Source organism: Planococcus citri, chromosome 2, assembly GCF_950023065.1.
Source record: "Planococcus citri chromosome 2, ihPlaCitr1.1, whole genome shotgun sequence".
Lineage (NCBI taxonomy): Eukaryota > Metazoa > Arthropoda > Insecta > Hemiptera > Pseudococcidae > Planococcus > Planococcus citri.
Window position 1 is genome coordinate 82,556,256 of NC_088678.1, and position 17,000 is coordinate 82,573,255.

The 17,000-nt window shown below is 36.4% G+C and overlaps 1 long non-coding RNA gene across 1 annotated transcript in view; it reads right to left on the reverse strand.

The window, feature by feature from the left end:
* The window catches only part of LOC135838067 (uncharacterized), a 131,255-nt gene extending 115,408 nt beyond the window's left edge, over positions 1 to 15,847 (reverse strand). The window contains exon 1 of the long non-coding RNA XR_010557314.1: positions 15,801 to 15,847. This is a non-coding gene — a long non-coding RNA (uncharacterized LOC135838067). The remainder of the gene's footprint in view (positions 1 to 15,800) is intronic.
* Between the last annotated feature and the right edge of the window lie 1,153 nt (positions 15,848 to 17,000).

A 17,000-nucleotide genomic window follows, 5' to 3' on the forward strand; every position in this document is an offset into this window, starting at 1 on the left:
CTCTTGAGGTGTCAGCTCCAGAATCGGCTCAAATGTGGATAAATTCGTTAAACAGGTCGAGTATAACACACAACTCGATTTTTAGCTGCCCAACTTCATATTCGCGCCTTCTTGAGCAAATTCAAAATTCTGGAGAAATTTAAAAATCACGCTCGAGGCTCCAGAATGACTGGAAATGGCGAAATTTGGATTGGGGGAGGGGGGTTAATATCAGTTTCAGGACTTATTTTGAACATTTTTACTGATCAAGTACGTACTTTTTTAAAAAAAGCATAATCACCAAAATAGTCAATTTTGGATTTTCAAAAATTCGCCAAAAATCTAAAAATGAACTTGAGCAGCTGAAAATTTGGTTTTGAGGGTTTTAGAACATGCTCTTTCCAAAAATCGCGGTCCCGTTCAAATCGGAGGCGGACACCTCGAGAGGTTCCCTTGTTAGATATTGGGTGGGTAGACACTGTAAACAAAATTTGAGCGAAATCGGAGTACATGACTCAAAAAAGGTTGGTCGAATGACCCTTTGGCCAAAATTTGAGCTCCAGAAATTGATACCCTAGAGAAATGGACTTTTGCAATTTTTTCCCGTTTTCTGAGTTGAACAGCTTTACCTACCAGTACATCGAAAAATCAACTCGAGGGCAACCTTTTTCTCCTCAGGCAGCCCGCGATAAAGTAAACTCTGCGTAGTTGTTTTCCGTAGATAATGCAACGAACTTCCGTTCAATCTCCATTTTTCCCATCATTTTTACCAGTCTCTACCTTTCTTCCTCCGTTTCAGTCTATTCACATCCCACAATTACCAGCATTACGCGGTACATAATCAACTTACATTAGCAGACAGGGTTTTGGCACCGCCATCTCCACTGCTACGCAGACTGGTAGTACAAATATCCTACCTACACCACTGCACCGCAGCCAAACAGCCGTAGTCTAAATATTACCTACACTCGCGTATACAAAGGTAGTACTTGAATAATATAAACAAACTATCCACCTCGGGCAGAGCTAATCTTCCATCATTCGTTCAGCGTTCACTGTTCATAGTAATAAGACTCTGGAAACGCTATCGGCGGCAGCATTCTTCACACAACTGTTATTGAATTTATGACCATAATCCAGCTTCATCAGTGTCATGGACAATGTGATGCCGGTGCCTCTGCCTATATCTGTTCCGCAGGTTTCGGCTCAACTCGACTCGAGTCACAAAAATACTTGAAATACCTAGATACAGCTCAATCGCATCGTTTAGGCTCGCATATGCATATACGAGTAGGCCAAAGCTACCGGAATCTGTGCAATGGCGAGATAACTCAGTGGCAGTTCCACGCAGTCTGACTAATATGAATTAATATAAAAACCAAGCGCCAGGGTGGGAGCGGTAGGGTAATTTTTTTTGGAATTTAACACTGAATGAATCGGAGACGATTCTAATGATTTTTTCAGAAGTGAAAATCATATATACCTATGAGTATGGCATTCTGTCTGGGAGACGGTTCATGTCACAAGTTTTTTTTGAGGGGGGGTTGGAATTTTTAGCAACCTTTAGCGACCAATTGGGGCGTTGGAGGGGAGAAAACTGAGAAACAAGTTAATATTCGTATTCAGCGCTTCCAAAAACCTTATAAACCATATATCACACGATTTTTTCGATTTTCAGGTAATTTGAGGGATGGCAATGTGGAGGAAGGAGCGTTGGAGGGCTCGAATCGTAAAAGCGAGTTGATATTCGTATTTAGCGATCTCGAAAACATATGAATCGATATGTCACACGACATTTTAGACTTTGACCAAAACTTTGACGCTCCTCACCCCCTCCCCCATGGTTTGAGAATACTAAAAAACGAGTTGAAATTTGCGGGCCACGGGGCCATTCAAGGATGCTGAGAAGAATTGAACTAATTTTAGCAACGTTCCCTCCAAATGTGGAGTAAAATTGACGAAAATAAGTCAATTGGGAAAATTTAGACCTTTTTCGGAAAAAAATTGTATCTTCTGGTAACGCTTCGGCTGATGCGTTAATCAATGTAAAAAAATGTATCTTGAGTCAGGTATGTGAATTTTTTGGAATTTTTGAGCATGGTCATGGTTGCCATAGAGAAATATTTTCAACTTTTTTAGACAATTTTTGGTGCTCAAGAAGGTGGAAACACTGATTTTCACTACATCTCCAAAAATCTCTTTAATAACCCCACAAAGTGAATAAAGTTCCAAAAGTTTTCGTGTTTCAACGTGAGAACTTTTCCAACTAGGATTCAAAACAGAATAAAATTCATAATAAACGAAAATGTTGGTCGAAAATTCCAAGAAGTGTCAACTACATGAAAAAATATGATTTTAACGATCAACTTTTTACGACTGTTGTTTAAAATAATATGATAATGACTTTCATAATTTTATTAAATGTTCAACATACGGGTATAGGTATTCTAAGTACTTTTTAAGAAATTTTGAAGTCAAACCAATCTTACTTCACTTTTCAAAATTAATTTCTTACGCAATAAAAATCAATTCATCGTTAGTACCTAATTTTCTAACCACAGGTCTCATTTCTCGTTCAGGGGTTATCTTAATTGAAAACCAAATTGAAAATAATCATCGAATTGATAGAAAAAACTAATATACTTTTCGTAATTAATGTTCCGAATGCGATAAGTTACTATGTAATACATATCTGTGCACTTCGAGAATAATTTCAATTTAGTACTTCACCTATACATATATAAAAATGTACTTGACGCAATTCTAAAGAATTCACATTCTCTTGGCATATTCAAAGAGTTCAAAATTTCTTCGTGTAGGTAGGAAATGTGAAGACGTAAAATATAAATACCTTTATGACCTGCTGCCTGTAGTAAATCAGGTAGGTAGATATTTACTTTTCACGTGCGAGCAAGTTTCTTATCATCAAATTATCTGAACTGATAACAAAACGCTAACATCAACTTCGGTATCGGTATCTCTTACCAAATAAACGAATTTTCGAAAATTTCAATAACTCTCGCTCGAATGAAGCGATTAGCTAATTACTTTTAAATTTAATATACCTTTACTTTTCAATTTCTCATACATCAGCGATAGGTATAAATTACGTAGTAGCTATTTAATAAGAATATGTAGGTATATGGTCAGAAGTGCAATGGCCCTTTCATTTTTTTATTGCTGCACCAACATACACAGCGTGCTATTAATTTCATTTTTTATGTTCATTTAATATCAGGTACCTATGGTAATGTGTGTTTTTCTGCACTATAACATTTCTCCCTATATGCTCATGTCAGGGTTATAGTACTTTTATACTGGCAAGGTCGTTTGTATCATCCAACCATACCATACACAATCTGAAGCACTGCACCAGGGATTAGTCATGACTCATCACCAAAAATAATATATACGCAATCATAATGTCTTAATGTCCCATTTTGCTTTCATTTTATCAAATTCTCATAAAAAATACTCGTAGTTTTAATTACCTATCTTATCTGAATGGTGAGAGGCACATAGTCATGATTAATTTTAGAATAGGAAGTAATTTTTAAGTTCATTTTTACATCATGATCTAATTCGTAAAATCGTCTTAAAGCGAGCAAGCAATGGCGAGTTCAATTTCGTCAAATGAGAGGGGCAAGGAGGTGCCATTTTCCATTTTCGTCAAGTTCAAACTTAAAAATGAAGGTCAGTTCGTCCTGTCGAACAGGGGTTGTGTTCTGTCCAGGAGGGAACACCCCCTGGCCAGAAAAATTTAAGCGAAAAGTTGAGAATTTTTGGGAAAAATTGGGTGAGTTGGAAACAGTTAGGAAATTTGGAAAGAAATTTGTGTTAGCAGGGAAAATCAAAGAATTACCAAAAACCGTAAGTTTTTATTTCTTGAATTTTGAAAATTTTTAAAGAAAAAAAATTCACTTCTTGTTATATTCCTCAAGTTTTAATTAAATAAAATTCGAAAATTCAAGTTTTCAACATTTAATTTGATGAATTCAAGATAGAAATTTACCAAACTTTGGATAAAAAGTAATAAAATCTAATTTTATAAAAATCTAAATTTACGGTTAAATTTGGAAAATGTTTCAATCGTTATTTACACAACATACAAAAATTTGAAATTAAGTTTAGGCGAAGTAAGGAAAAATAAACTAAAAATTAAATAAATAAAACTCCAACTGGAAACTTACCAATTGTCGAATAACCCATACAACAATTGTCGACGTCGACATTTACATCAACTACGGTTTTTTCCAACATGATGATGTAAAAGTGACCAATAAGTTATTTAATAGGAATCTTCTGTCCGTAAAGAAGCCAGGTTAATGAAAATTTTCGAAATTTTCTCATTATTTCTGATACCTTGACATGCGATGTCGACATGTTGATGTAAAATTCGATGCTCGAAATTTACATCCACAACTATGTCGACCAATTTTTCAGAATTAAAATTTCTGTTTCAGTGTTTAAAAGCTCAGTAAACATTTGAAAAGATGATCTTTGTTTGAAGGGAGAAAAATTTTTTAATGGCCTTGATAAAATTATTCACTTTTCCATAGTTTGGAATTGTTGATGTTATGTCGATGTGAAAGTCGATCGTCCATAAATACATTGACACTAACATTGGCCAAATTTTCAAAGATTTCTCAAATTTGAAAAATTAAGTTGATATTGTGGATGTATTTGTTGATGTCGAATTTCACATCAACATTAACATCGACATGTCGTCGACATGAAAATGTATTAGTTTAGTCTACTCTTAGATAACCTATTGCACCTTTCAGTATAAGGAGTTTAATGTTCATCTATACTGAATATGGACTTTCTGTCTGTACTTCTCGGAGGTGGCCTCCGTGTCGATGCTGCTTTCGCTTTCAGCATGAGCAATGGCCACCTAAGTGTGTAAGAGAAAATGATTTTTGGAAAAAAATTTCAATTTTGTAACTAAAATTTAAAAATTATGCGTAGCTGGAGGTCGACGTAAATTTCGATGCCAATGTCGATCCATCCACATCCGTCACATTTGGACTCCACATGTCAATGTAAATTTCGACCCTGTGTTGAGCCAATTGTCGACATAAATGCCGATCAACATTGGTTGACAATTACATCAACAATTGGCTCAACACAGAGTCGAAATTCACATCGACATGTGGCATCCAAAAGTGGCGGATGTGGATGGGTCGACATTCACATCGAAATTAGCATGGTCATTGTTGTACCGGAAATTGAACTAGTATAAATATACAGGAAATCTCTAGTGCAGTAAATGGATTTGCGAACCAAAAATCAAAATTGTCAAATAATCTCGTGAAAAATTATAAAATGCGCGATAAAAAACGTTTGTTGACTAAAGAGTAAAAATAATTAACCAATAAATTGATTCGCAAATAAATTCAATAAATCTCTAAAAAAAACGATGCTTGAAAATTAGTGAACAAAATAAATAAAAATCGTGAACTCATAAATTCAATAAGTAAGCAAGTAAGAATTTAAAAAATTCAGTAGTTGAGAAACGAACCATTAAACAGAACCTGGAAGTATCTATTTTGGTAGTTCAAGAACAACTGAGGATTTATAAACTCACCCTAATAGTATTTATAATAAAATTTGGTTCGTTTTTGAGAGGGAGGGCTTTGAATTGGGCAAATTGGTACGACAGTTTGATTTAAATTTGTTTTGGGATAGGATCGAAAAGGATGCACAATTTTGAAATCCATGTGACATTTATGACATCGTAAAGTTGCAATTTAGAGGGTGCATGCGCTCAACAAATGAAAAAGGGTTGCAATTCTAAATAATTAGTAAGTGATAAAAAAGCCGTAAATGTCATGTCAATGTTTTAAATGTACTTGTGGTTAATTTTAAAGGGGTTTAAAAAGTAGGTACTTAGAGCTCATTAGCTCTTGTACAAATTGTCAATTATGTCAACTTTTTATATGAGAAATATCAATATTACTCAAATTTTGGTTTTATCATATTGAAAATGGTCGCGGGCATGAGGGCAAAAACGTGAGCCCAGAGCCATAAAAATTTCAAAGTTTTGACATTTATGAGAAACGAATTATCGTGTGAATGGGGGGGGGGGTGGCTGCGGGAATCGAAGAGTCCACAGCTATAAAATTTTACTGTTTAATAATTGACTCAAAAACCATGGGTAAGATGTGTTTTGATTTAGATTTAGAGTTTTAATTGAGTTAGGGGATGAACGAGTTGAACCAATTAGTGATGTGATTAAAGTTAGCGGATGAAAATACTGATGAAATCTAGCCAGAACATGTTCTAAACGGGCAAAAACTGATTTTGAAAGTTGATGTACAATTATGCTTGAAGCCACCTCCATTTTTTGGTAAATTATAATTTTTTATTTTTTTGAACTCGTGATATAAAACTGCTCAATTTTATCATCATAAGTACCTATATTCCAATCTCTTCCTCAGATTTTCAATCTCCAGTGCAAGGATTTCTGGAGGTAGATGAGGTATCTGTCTTCTTTTCAATTTTTTTTTCGCGTTAATCAGCCTTAAATTAGTATAATAAATCAATTGAGAACATTTTTTTCCACGTGGAAATTGAATCGAACGTTTTCATTAATGGGCTCTTGCTTATTATTAATAATTAAAACTTTAACATCGGTTCGTTGGGTAAAGGAAATGGAAATTAATTTATGTATCATGTGGAGAGGCATACGTACACAGTACACACGAGCCTAATTAGGTTGGAATTTGTATTAGTTATTATACGCGTAATTTTATACGACATTAAATATTGTGGCGTCGAGAGATCATTTTCTTGAAAAACCAGAATGCTGATGCTGTGTATCGCGGGTTGCATTCAAAATGTAAGCATTCGAGATATCCAGGAAGTTAGAATGTATTGTTTATGTGTTCATATTTTTGTATTAGCATGTCAAGAAATTGAAAAACAGGCGACCAAGTCACACGTTAACAAATCCAATAATGATATGTTTCGGAAGATGCTGAACTCAAATTTGAACTCGTTCTTCCAATTGGACCATTTTATGTCCATCAGAATCCTCTCTTATGAATTCGAAACCTAAAAATGCAAACGCAAATTTCAGGAAAGGATGATCAAAGATATCTGTGCTCGAAATCTAGATGTTTCTCTAATAGACCCATTGGTTGAATGGTAATATTTGATGTTTCAAAAATGATTAAATTTCTCGATGGGGTGGAGCCTGAGGGTGCGGTCCAGGGGTGAAAATTGCATTATGAACGTTACAGAAGCTACGAGGGTTGGTAACTGGTGCCATAAACATAAATTCGATGAAAATTAGTGGCGAGGAAGAAGAAGGAGAAAACTTGGTTCGCTTTGCTGGTACGAGCGTCTTTAGATGTCGTGCATCTGCATTTTTACTGCTCCCAGTGTAAGCTTTGCAGGCAAGAAACTGGTTGCTGACTGCGCTAGCGTGTTACCCAGCCAGCAGCTGAGAACTAGCCAACTCTAGATGCGTTTTTCTATTTTTGCCACGGAATAGATACGAGTACCTAGATTTTATAATAACATAGTGGCTTCCACTCGGATCCATAAACCTTATACCTAGTATGCTATGCGTATGCGGTACGCTATGTAGGTGAATTTCCGACCGCGGTATTGTCGGTGGTAATTTGGCATGTTTTATGCAACCAGCGATGGCGATGGTGTATAAAAGTGGAAAACGCTGCGGAGAAGAAAAATATGTCACGTTTTGCCAGAAAGATAGATTTATCGGGACGCGGTTTTTTCCGCGCTTCACGTTCTCTTACGTACGATTAGATGTTGTGGACTTGTCTGTATATACAGGATGACGGTGGTAATCACTTCAGCCAGCGCGAATAATCGATAAACTTCAACAAAGCGACAAAGTGCCATCAGCAATGTACAAAGAAATACGAGTAAATATAACACGCAGCGGGATTTACTTCACAGAGAGAGATCGAATGAGACTGAGAGCTGCGAAGGGTTTGGTCTTCTCTTCTTTGGTTCGTGTTCAAAAACAAATGCCTGTGTACCTATACCTATACTCTTGCGATGCTGAGCTGCGGTGGAGTTATATGTACTACGAGTATAGAATGTGTAGGCTAGCTAGATTTCATGCAGTTCGAAACATTCCCACGGTATCGAACATTTATACTGACAAATACCGAGAAACGATTCTCTCGAGGGTGATTTTTGAAACGTTTAAAAACATAATTTTACTCAAAAGCATCTCATCGGTTAAAGGATCAATTTTCATGCTGCACACTATAACTTATCCGCGTGTAATCGCATCGAGTCATTTTTTATTCATCCTCGTGTATCTAGTATTTATTATGGTGCGGTATGGTACGGCACATTCTGACCAAAGACTTTAGCGTAGGTACCTATTTTAATGTGTGTGAAGTTTAGACCATTATCGACCATCATCGTTGTTGTAATAACCACCCACGAGTCGTCGAGTCTGTTTGACTATATTTTGTTCACCTTTTCATTCGTCTATTGTTCAAATTTTTAGCCCATTTAACCAGTTCACGTGTCGTGTACACACTATACACAGGTACACGGAAAGGTTTCTTCGACCTTGAGACGTTAGTGTGTCATTTAGAGATCTCTGACCACGACTTCGAAAAAAAAAAACAATTGATTTTATATTTCTTGAGAAAAAGATCAACTCGTTGGATTCAACATGGCCAAGTCTGGTGAAAATTTTGAGATGGTTCAATCTGCTTCGTAGAGATGAATGTTTTCAGTAGATAGGTACTATCAGAATTTAGAAATTTTCAGCCAATAAATTTTATGGCAGCCATTTTGTAAGTAGAGACACTTTTTTTTTAGTACAAGGGCTAGAAATGTTCCTTAGGACTCCCCCTTTAAGAAAAAAATGCCCCGGTGGATCGACCGGGGGGGGGGTACAATTTATCCTTTAGTGGGCTCCCCGACTATTGCAGAAAACGATTTTAAAAATCTAGATTTTTATTCGAATATTTTCCATCTCCGAAGCTGTTTGGGTGCTCTCCTTGCGTGAAGCGCCACCTCCGCCGAAAAAATATGCTCATTAGAAATTTTATTGAAGTACCTACGGAAACATTTTTTGAAAAATATTTCGTAATAATTATGCCAAAATTTTAAAAAATATGATTCACGAAACTGAGAAAATATTTTGGAACGTAGTGGTGGCAATTTTTCGATCATTATTGCCACTTTCAAAAAATCGAAAAAATTGCCAAAAATTCATGAAATTTTTTTGACCTTTTGAAGTTCAAAATAATGACCACAAAATTGGTACCGGTGCGTTCCAAAATATTTCCTCTCTTCCGTTAATGATATCTTTCAAACTTTTGGCATAATTAATGCGAAATATCTGCGAAGAAAAAATTTTCAAAGCACGAATTCTATATATTCAAAAATGACCGATTTGCAAATTTTCAACCGCTCAACAGAACCTCAAAGGTGGTCTTGGATTTTGACGGCAATACTTTCATTTGGGACTGGGCCATTTTTCCTAAAACTGGTTGGGTAGCGAGTGGGAGATTACACCCAGAAAAATTTTGAGCTCCCCTAGGCGTTCATGATGATGAGCCAGAGGTCCTAAGTAGGATTATTTTAGGAAAATTCATGGTTTTTTGCCACTTTTGGGTAGTACCTAACTGTGCAATCCCTCGGTAATTTCCTCCCTCATCTCTATGTCTATAATATAGAAGGGTACAAAATCTGACTTGAAATATTGCCAGCTTGTCTGCTGTTGAACCAACTATTCTGAAAAAAAACACCCCCATCTGTTCCAAAGAAGGAGATTGGGCTATTTTCCTTCTTTCCTATAAATATGAGGATTCTGCAACAAAAATTGACGTAAATTAGCAGACGCAAACCCAAAAATCTGCAGGCTGATTTGATTTATATGGAACAACCCATTCGTGGTTACAGGGTATCTAACAGGTAGTGAAAGTAGTGATTTAAAAAAGTAGCGAATTTAGTCAAAAAGGTAGTAAAAAAATTATAAAAATTCAAACTCGCAACAAAAACCTTCGAATTATTGAAAAAAAGTTCATTTTTGATGAAATTGTAAATTTTCTCCCAATTTTTTTTTGAAAAATTTTCAGTGAAAAATTCGACTTTGTTATTTTTTTTGTATGAAGGGGGGGGGGGGAGGTCGAGTGGAGATCTTTTTGAAAATTTGGTTAGAAAAAGGGTAGTGAAAAAAGTAGTGATTTCTTTCTTTAAAAAGTTCCTTTAAATACCATGTAAATTTTTTTTTGACAATTTCAAATTGTAATTTTTCACGTCATTTTCAGCATTTTTGGATAAATGTTGGAAATTTATCAGTTTTGCTCATTTTTGAATCATTTTTACATCGATTTTATTAGCACTCATTTCAAAATATCAAATTGGGGTCGCGAGTGGAGAGCTTTCCAAAAATGTGTTTGGAAATAGGTGGTGAAAAAAGAAGTGATTTTTTTCAAAAAAAAAAATTATGTTATATACATGTTGTAGAAGTTTTCTTGATCATTCCCAAAGGATAACGTGGAATCCTCGCTGAAAATTTTCAATTCTTAAAGACCATGGGAATTGAATACGAGGCGAAAGTGAGCGACTCCTCCCCTTCCATCAATTATTTGCAGATCAAGATACCAATTTTTTTAAATAAAAAGTTTAGTTCAGATGACTGCATAAGTACATATATCATAGAGTGGTACTGGTAACCCAATATAAGCTCATATTAAATGGAAATTCGATCTGAAATCATAGTTACTTTTTGCTATCATTTCTTCGAGCAAAAATGTAAGTAAACTTCACGTAGTATTACAGATAGGTAAAAGGTACCCTACCTCGGCTGCATGCTGTCAAACTCACGATATACCTAGGTAGGTATAGGTACATAATTAAAATCACATCATTGTATTCGAAACAACGTCGTCGATTTGCAAATAGCGATAATTTACTCGAACTCGCGTTAACGAGCGTGTAAATATGTAAATAAGAAAAATCTATGCCAATTGTTCGAGGCGAAAAAAAAAAAACGTCATCGATGGGCTATTTAGCGTTTCGTGGTACGCCTTTCGCACGTTTAAATTTACACGTACTTACGTATAGGTAAAAGTATACACAGAGATACTCGTATATGCAAATTTCATACACCTAGAAAGACACCCGTCAGCGCTTCTCTCATTTTATCTCGGTGGAGAAAAGTTTTCGGATATACCACTTCTGCCCAACAACCTATCGTATTATGTCACTGTAATATCAAAATCAAATCGCTTAGCTCATTAAACCGCAGATGCCCATTTGGATCGTGCGCCTCGGCTACTCTTAATTAATAACTCGTAGTCACGCGTGGAATGGTACAGAGTACAGACTATACAGAGCGATGCCTTGAGAGATATTCGCGCGTAAGTCTACCTTCAGAGAGCTGGATCGTTTAAGGGTGTAGGTTCTCAGCGCGCTTGTATACTTACACATACACCGGATAAACCATAATTCTCCTCTCGAGAAGTGATTAGCAATCATAATGGTAAGGAAAAAAATACAAATGCAAGAGTTGCGCGGGTTAATTATTCTAAATGAAGGAGGAAAAAAAAAACTTGGACGACGAGCATTTTCTCACGAAAACTGGTTTCCTTTCAGGTTATACATACGTACGTAATACGTATAGTGGTACATACAGTTTATATTGTTAATGCTGGAACATTTTTATAGACGTTTTGGTTAACCTAATGCTTATCCTAATAATGATTCATATCGTTTTATAATCTATTGGAAAAGATTATTCTAACTCGCAGCTTCAACAGTGTATTTGTCACGATAAAAGTAAAAACATTACCACAATGTACCCAGCTATTCCTATGATAGATACCTCCAGCCCTCCGGCCCTCCAGTCATCTGCGCAATGATACGACGATGCGCGTCGAGCTACTTTTATTATTTTAGTTTATTGCATACCTACGTAGACTTGGGTCTCTACATGCACAAAGAACGAGTAGTAGGGACTTAAAGCTGCTTCAATTCGAAGATAACTCACGCTGCATATACCTATACTCAAATTAATGAAGTAGCGATAAAAATGATTCGGATTCGGTTTAATATTCATCGCGAAGACAGGGGGTATCACATCGTGCTTAGTATGAAGCTGTACGACGATCCATCCATCCATCGATCGTCACTGATCGTCGTCTGCATCTTTTACTAACTTTTATACGATACGCATACCTTACACCAATTATTACACGAAAATATCGATACGTCTTTGCCTATCTTCTTATCGGTTTTACTTTTATTTTATATTCAATTAGAAAAAGCAGATTCTACTAGTTTATTATGTTCTCGCATAACCCAGTCAACACCCACTATATTTTGAAACCTACATCGTCGAATATGCCACGAAGTGTCGATCATCCACCATCGAAATCATCCATAGAGAGTGAGTATGGAAGCATGAGAGCAAGTTTCATTCGAATCAAACATTCTGCAAATTCGAGGCAGATAATCGCGTCATGTTCACCAGTTCAAGATCAGAAAGTGGTTCTCTTTTCAAAGCGTCATTCGAGATCATTTTGCCAGAACCGCAGATGAATGCTGTTGAGAGCAGCGAAATTGTGCAGCTTTATCGCGAACGATGGGCCCATGTTGATGAAAATTACTTACGTTCCAGCTAAACTTGCAGATTTGGGCCAGTTTGAGAAAGCTCATCCCAAAACGTTCGGAAAATGTTTATCTACCAGAGCAGTTGGAGAGCTGCTATCTGGTGATGTTTGCGGGCCATTTGATTGCTCCTTCGGTGGTCGCAAATATCTCAGAGTAATTGAAGATAATTTTTCAAATTATCATCACACTTTTGTTGAGAAGAAGAAAACCACCATCATAGTATCTCATTGCATTCGAGAGGTACTATACAAAGCTCACTGTCTAGGTCATCAAGTGTTGGAATTTCAGTCTGACAACCAAGGCAAGTTTGATAACGAAGCGGTACATTCAGTATTGAGAGAATTTGGGGTTCATCAACAATTATCAGCGCAATCTGAAGCTGTTGAACGCAAAAGCAGTACGATTGTTGAGATGGTGCAAACACTCAAATTTTCCAATCCAGATGTTATGTATCTAGTCAAAATCTGGGCTGAACTTGTTACCGCTGCTGCATATTTGCTAAATCAAGTAGGCAAATCATCGATCAACAGTTCAACTCCTTAAGACTTGTGGTTTGGTTTACCACTGCGAATAAAACATCTTTGAATTGTTAATTCAAAGTATTAAGTCAATGTTCTGATCCAGTCACGTGGACACCTGGATAAAAAGGTACTCGAAGGTTAGGTACCTTGTTGGATACGATGGTGAAGAGCAATATTGAATTTATGTTCCAGAGAAACGTGACTTTGTTATTTTTAAAGACGTTACTTTCCACAAGATACTTCAAAATTGCGACCAACGAGTTACCATTCCAATCAATCTAGATTTGTTAGATCAGATTTATAATGATTCAATCGAGATTTGTTAGTTCCGATTGATAATGATAACGATACTGAAATCTGTGATGCGAAAGAAACTAAAAGCACTACGTCAACACCGAAGCAAAGTGCACCTTCTATGTGGAAGTCATCGCCTGTTACGCTGAAAACTTCGACCAGATCAACTCCGAAATGTTCGCCAAAATCATCTAATAGTTCCCTGCTCAGGAATGACAGAATTTGATGATGCTAACAAGAATTCCATCAATGAAAGAGTCAAGACAATTCTGTGCGCAAAACAGACTTGACTAAATGGCGATTATTACACGGCTAAAATGGATTGAAATCTTAGATTCCCAACGATCTCGCTAATTGCGTTGAAATTGAGATTTATGTGGCTGAATTGGAAGCTTCGCCAAAAACGTAAGTGGAAGCTGTTCAAAGCCAAGGTCGTTTCAAATTGAAAAATACTATGGATATCTCGACATAATCCATAGCCACTAACTATACACCGAATGTAGGTTTTAGACCTCTAGGAAAGCCTCCAGGAAAGCGATCAGACATCAATGTCTGATGTTTCCAATTGATCATCGAGCAGCAGCAAGCTAGCTGCTTTATGTCACCAGAGACACATGCCACAATGTAACCAGCATGTTATCGAGATCTCTGGAAAATCTAACCATCGAAGACATTGGCTGTCTAAAACGCCTAATTTGTTACTTGTCTGGTACAATTGATAGACAGCTGATTCGTTCCAGCAATGCTGATTTTGCCGGATGTCTGAGTACATATTACTCAACAACTGGCATACCCATTGAAAATGCTGACATGGCGATATTGTGGATCCAGGTAGCTGATTGAGTTGCTTATCCAAGTTCATCGCCGCTAACAAAGCATCTTCAACATCGACCAAATTCAAGAAGACATGATTGACATTCTTCATGTTTGATCCGAAGAGCTTTTTAGATTTATTGCTCAATAATTCTCAAATTAGGGAAAGTGTTAGAAATAATGTAAAATAGCGTCTTTATCTGTAATTGTTTATTTCGTCGTAAATACCGGTAATTCTTTGAATATTCAGATACATTGTATTAGTCAAGTCAATTAAAAGCTCCAATGACTTTGTAATATTTTTCTGTTCGAATATCCGTAAATTCTTTCAATTATTATTACCGTTTCACGCTAACATTCGCATTATGGCAATTTTCTACCATTTAATTTTCTGTACATACCTATTTGTTCGTTTGTAAATTGTATGTTCAAAATACATCAGTTTTATTTCGAAGTGTGCATCGTATTTTATTACTTCTTGTTTTCTCAAATCATAACAAAGTGATGCACCAACCTACATCTTGCGTACTTCAACAAAACAGCAACTCAACCAGTGGCATTCGCAAAAAGAATTGCTAAAAAGGCTAGAGCTCTCATTGAACTCTATGCAAAAGATTTACCCAAGAACTACTACCAGTACATCTGAGATTCAGATTCCCAGTAATATTTTTTGAATTTGGTTAGGTACCTATTTAAAAAATATTTTCTCCGTTTTTGATCTAAAAAAAATGGAAATATATATTTGGAAGAATATTCACATCCCCCGTGGTATGAAAGCCTGAAATTACACTCGAAATAATAAGTAATGTCGGTATACTTGACAACAGACATTAGGTACATACATTTAAACTGTGCAATCTGAATATTGAAGTTATTTATTCAGTTATGAAATTCAACTCACGAACTTCGACTTTGGCAATGCTCACAATTTTTTTCGCTCTTACTATCATCGAAATCACCATTCTGGATATTTTCTTTCATGAATACAGATGCCTGCGTCGTGCATAAATTAAAATATTGTTTGTAGGTAGGTACTAGGTACATTAGGGTGGATTGTCAAAAAAAAAAGTCGGCGGATATTGACGAAGCTCATCAAAGAACTTCATTTTGAGCTGAAAATCACCGAAAAAAGATGCCTCTGGAGGGGAGAATGGGCCCACAAAAAAGAGGCATTTTCGAAAAAATTGTGAGTTTTTTTCTCCTGTCGAAGCAAGCTTTCCTGCCAATTTTCGTAAAAATCCAGGATTATGCCTCTTTGGCAGTGTTCTGGGGACTGTGAGGCCTTCTTCGTGATGTTATCTCCACAAAATTGACGAAAAATAAGAGTTATGAGAGGAATTCTAGTTCTTCAATTGGGGAAAATGGTCATTCGGGTGATCTGAATTTGTAAAGTCAGCAGTTTGGGAAAATTCATTTGTCAGGGAAATGGGCGTTCGAATTCGTGAATTCGAGAAACTATCCATGCTCTTTGGTTATAGCAATCATGCATACGTATTTTTCAATTCATCGACAGTAAGGTACGAGTAATTAAAACTAGCTAATAAATATAGACAAGAAATCGTATCTTCGACTTACCAACAGCTATGGATTGGATAACAACGTTTCCATCGCTATAGTCTGAAATCAAAAAAACAAAACGAAAATTACATAGCTATAAATTTTGCACAGAGAATAAAATTTCGCAATCGAGCCAAGGTTAAGCGTGCTCAGGCTTATGGTGCGCAGCGGCCGCATTGTCGAGTCGCGAATCCCCTACAGGAACCATAGTTTATCTTCGTGCATAACCATGTTGAGTTGCATATTTACCGCAATGTCAAATTCGAGTGGTAATTTGTTATTAATATTATGCAAATATGGTTATCTTATTGACCTATATTATATTTTCTGCTCGGCAATCTCCGCCTAGCTCGCATATGGAGCGCGTACATCGACGCTCTGCTGTTAATTCTCATTCCATAAGCTATTAAAATTTCTATCTGTATATGTGTTGTTGTTGCTGCTGCTACAATACAGTCTCTTCCTCTCGTTCTCTCTCTCTCGGGTCATAATAGATCAACGAAATTCCTTTCAACGAGCCATCGGTTTCAAACAAAAGTGAAAGTACTCGCTTCCAACTTAAGTTTTGTGTCGATAAAATTAATTATACATCGACAAATAGGTATACCTATATTCCAAATACTGTGTATCTCGCTCACACAAGATTTTTGATGTACCTCGATCGAAGCATTCGCCTCAAAACTTGGCATTTTTGTCGACGTAATCAACTTCCACGCGACGCGAGATGCGTTAATTTAATCGGCGTCGATATGGCGACGAAGGCACGCGAAAGAGTTTCATCACATTATTTCCATTTTTAATTAATCGAGCGTGTAATTAGTTCGTCGATTGATTAAAATAAACAAAAAATCTCGCTGTGGTTGTCGTTGATATTAAAACGACATACTTGGGAATGACGAGTCCCAAACTACTGCGTCACTTTTGTTTGAAACTTCTCTCGTTAATTGAATACGATTGCGATTGAAACAGTCGAGAGAGTGAGAGAGATTTTTCAAAATCAATCCTTTGCTCTCGAATTTGTAGAGATACATTAAATGACTGAGAAGTGAGAAGTGATATCGGAGATCAAAATCAATCTCCGACGACAAAAACTAGAAATTACTTTGTACAGTCGACTTAATAACCCATTTCATTTGTTTTGTTTAGGTTAATGGGCATTGGGCAGGGTCTCGATATGTCATTGTCCATAGAAAACTTGGGAATAGCGAAAGGATGAAG